The sequence below is a fragment of the Choloepus didactylus genome, chromosome X, assembly GCF_015220235.1.
Source record: "Choloepus didactylus isolate mChoDid1 chromosome X, mChoDid1.pri, whole genome shotgun sequence".
In the NCBI taxonomy this organism is placed as follows: Eukaryota; Metazoa; Chordata; class Mammalia; order Pilosa; family Megalonychidae; genus Choloepus; species Choloepus didactylus.
Genome location: NC_051334.1, coordinates 101,729,706 through 101,734,214, shown reverse-complemented (window position 1 = coordinate 101,734,214; position 4,509 = coordinate 101,729,706). Strand labels below are relative to the sequence as shown.

General features: G+C 33.4%; 1 pseudogene; it reads right to left on the bottom strand.

Moving 5' to 3' along the window:
- Positions 1–2,415: 2,415 nt before the first annotated feature.
- LOC119523295 lies at positions 2,416–3,357 on the bottom strand (annotated as a pseudogene).
- Positions 3,358–4,509: the final 1,152 nt, after the last annotated feature.

The following is a 4,509-nucleotide window of genomic DNA, read 5'->3' as shown; positions in this document are numbered from 1 at the left end:
GTGCATAGGAAAAATATACCTATTGCAAACTATATAATACAGTTAGTAGTATTTTAGCATTCTTTCTTCAACAATAACAGATGTACTCTATCAGTACTATGAATCAAAACTGGAGGGGGGTTGTCAGGAGTATGGGAGGATTTGAGTTTCCTTTTTTTTCTGTGTCTTTATTTCTTTTCTGGAGTAATGCAAGTGTTCAAAAAATTGAAAAAAAGTTAATTGTGATGGATGCACAGCTGTATGATGGGACCATGGGCAATTGTTTGTACACTTTGGGTCTTTGGATAATTGTATGGTATGTGAACAATCTCACTTAAAAATTTACACATAATTGAATTACATATTTGAAATAAGGAAATTCCCTAACTCAAAGGAAATGGTACTTTTAAAATTATCATACTATTTATTAAAATCCAGAATACCTTATTACACTGCTAAAATCTGAAAGATCATATGGTTGGATGAAAAGAAGGGATATCATAAGACAATTACATTGCAGTGTCTGATATGACATCTATTGCTTATTCCCTAAATTGGAAAAATATTCTCTCATGATTTTCGTATAGTTTTGCTAAATTCCTATTCTCCCCTATTTCAAACTCTAGGTATTTCATGCTGAAACTCCACTTTCAATACATCTTCTGTGCAATCTTCAACTTGATTTATTTTTTACTTTTCTTTGAAATTTTATTGAGATATATTCACACACCACACAAACCATCTAAAGTATAAAATCAATGGCTCAAAGTGTCATCACATAATTTTTAATACATTCCCATGTTTGGTTTAAGAACATTTTCATTACTTCAGAAAAGAAACAAGAATAAAAAATAAAACCTAACTTCTCTGTACCCTCAATCCCCCTACTTTAAACCCATAGTATTGGTGTGGTACAGTTGTTATTGTTGATGAAAGTAACAAAGAATAAGAAAGAATATTAAGACATTACTGTTAACTCTAGTTCATAGTTTACAATAGGTACATTTTCCCATATACCCCTCTATTTTTAACTCCTTGCAATAGTTTTGTACATTTGTCCTAGTTTACAAAAGACTTTTATATTTCTTTATATTTGTACATTTAATCACAGTCATAGTCTACCACAATTCACTGTGTCATACATTCCCATGTTTTAACCTCCATCTTTACTTCTGGTGACATATAGGACTCTAAACTTCCCCTTTCCACCACAATCACACACCATTAAGTACTGTTAATTATTCTCAAAACAGTGTGGTACCATTACCTTTATCCATTTTGAAACATTTAATTTCAACCTATTTAAACATTCTGCACATATTAAGCAGCTGTTTCCCATTCTTTAGCCTCATTCTACATTCTGGTAAACTATGTTCTATATTTTATGTGTATGAGCATACATATTATAATTAGTTCATATTAGTGAGATCATACAATATTTGTCCTTTTGTGTCTGATTTAATTTCACATAATGTCCTCAAGGTTCATCCATGTTGTTGCATAATTCACATCATTCCTTCTTACTGCTGAATAATATTCCATCATATGTGTATACCATCTTATGTTTATCCATTCATATGTTGTTGGACAGTTGGATTGTTTCTATCTTTTGGCTGTTGTGAATAATGCCACTATGAGCATTGTTGTGCAAATGTCTGTTCATGTCCCTGTTTTCGAATCTTCTGGGTATATCCCAGAATCTGGATTGCTGAGTCACAGGGCAACTCTATATTTATCATCTTATGGAACTGCCAGATTGTCTTCCACAGTGGCTCTACCATTTTAAATTTCTGCCAGCAGTGTACAAGACTTCCTATTTCTCCACATCCTCTCCAACACTTGAAGTTTCCTTAATAGCAGCCATTCTAGTAGGGTTGAGATGATATCTCATTGTGGTTTTGATTTGCATTTCTCTAGTAGCTAGTGAGGCTGAGCATCTTTCCATGTGCTTTTAGACATCTGTATTTCCTCTTTGGAAAAATATTTATTCATGTCTTTTAATTAAAAATTAAACATTTTTAATTGGGCTGCTTGTCTTTTTATTATTGAACCACAGGATTTCTTTATATATTCTGTATATCAAACCCTTAACAGATATGTGGTTTCCAAATATTTTCTCCCTTTGAGTCAGCTGCCTTTTCACCCTTTAGACATAGTCCTTTGAAGCACAGAAGTATTCATTTTTGAGGAGGTCCCATTTTATCTATTTTTTTCTTTCATTGATTGTGCTTTGGTTGTCAAGTCTAAGAAACTACCTCCTCTCATTAAATCTTGATTAATGCTTCCCTATATTTTCTTCTATGAGTTTTACAGTAAGGCTCTTATATTTAGGTTTTTTTATCTGTTTTTAATTAATTTTTTGTATGTGACAAATATATTCCTTTTTATTGTTATCAAATTTTTCTCCTATGAATTCCAATTCTGAAGCATTTTCTTTTATTTGATTCCTCCATTGGCCATAGTTTGGGCCCGCACACTCCCTTCCATTTCACCTCAAAGGGAGCTACTTTGAAAGTAGTCACACACTCATCATTAGTGTAAAGATCAGGCTCTATCTGCTCCCATATCTTCTAATTAGGATTTAGCTCCTTGTCTTTCCAGGGAAAGAATCAAAAGTAATTTTGTCTCCAGGAAGAGATCCTTGGGATGATCCAAGATTTTTACTTTTTCTGGTGAACTAGAACACATCACTGTTGCTTGAGATAGCACTCCCCTCATCTTTGCAGGTTTGAGGTTACCAAGTAAAATCACCAACCAGTTTTGCATCTGTTCAAGAGGAACACAATTCACCAGGCCACTGACAACTATTCTTGGGGCTATTTCACCCACATCTACTTCTTCTGCCTACAAAGAATCTGTGTCAGGGTATTTTGTGACAGTGATGATACAACCAATCCTAAGATCCAGATGAGAAACAACTGTTGGCTTAGAATCATCACTTCTTGCTATTGATTACTGCTTTTTCTCCTCTCCTTTTCAATTTCCTCTTTCACTTCATTTTCTTCTCCTCCTTTACCTCCATTTATCTGTTCATTGGCAGCAGAAGACATGGTTGCTATTGATATAGACTGTAACACATTTTCAGAAAGTGTAGAATTATCTTGTAGCTGAGTACCAGAAAGGAATGGTATTCATTTCATTCCATTTTGAATTTCTGCCTTAATTAGCTCATTTCAGTTCTTCTGTTTCTTTCTTTAGTTTAGCATTTTCAACACGTTTCTTCTTCTCCCTCAAAGTTGCCTGCAATATTGCTTTCTCCTTAAGAAGAGCAACTTCCTTCCTAAGATATTCAATAATTTGATATTCTTATGCTCCATTCTGTTCCAATCTCTTCAGAAGGGTATCATTAGTTGCCATTTTTTGCCAAAAAAAAAAAAGCAGAAATTCCTATTCCATCATTCCTACATTTTATCACTGGTTAAAATAAAGGGCAAAATGTCAGAAATCAAGTTCTATGCTCAGGGCTGTGTCGGGGAACATGCCTTGAGTTATTTTTTATAGGGTGTGAGATGGAGTCCTCTTTCATTATTTTAGATATGTATATCCAGTTCTCCCAACACCAATTATTGTGGAGCATGTTCCGTCACACGTGAGTGGATTTGGGAGCCTTGTCAAAAATCAATTGACCATAGATCTGAGGATATATTTCTGGATTATCAATTCAATTCCATTGATCAATATGTCTATTTCATACCAGTACAATGCTGTTTTGACCACTAGTGCTTTATAATGCACATGTGCACTAAAGTCAGGAAGTGTGAGTCCTCCCACTGCATTTTTCTTCTTCAAGATGTTTTTGGTTACTTGAATCTCCTTACCCTTCCAAATAAATTCACTAATTAGCTTTTCCATTTATGTAAAGTAAGCTGTTGGAATTTTGATTGGTAATGCTTTGAATCTGTAAATAAATTTGAGTACAATTGATATCTTAATGATATTTAGCCTTTCAATAAATGAACAAGGCTATCTTTCCATTTATTTAGGACTTCTTTGATTTCTTTTAGCAATGTTTTGTAGTTGACTTTAAACACATCCTTAACATCATTAGTTAAGTTTATTTCTAGGTTTAAAATTATTTTAGTTTCTATTGTATATAGAAATTTTTTCTTGATTACCTCTTAAGATAGCTTATTACTACTGTATAGAAACCCTACTGATTTTTGCATGTTGATCTTGTATCCTGCCGCTTTTCAGAACTCATTTACTAGCTCAAGTATTTTTGTCATAGTTTTTTGTGGATTTTCTAAATATAGAAACATGTAGTCTGCAAATAGCATAAATTTTTCTTCTTTGTTTCCAATTTGGATGAATTTAATTTCTTTTTCTTGCTTAATGGCTCTGACTAGAAATTCTAGGACAATGTTGAATAATAGTGGTGACAGTGGGCATCCTTGCCTTGGTCCTGATCTAAAAGGAAAAGCTTTCAGTCTTTTCCCAATGAACATGATGTTGTTAGCTGTGGATTTTTCATATATGCCCTTTATCATGTTGAGGAAGTTACCTTTGACTCCTGTCTTATGAAGTGTTTTT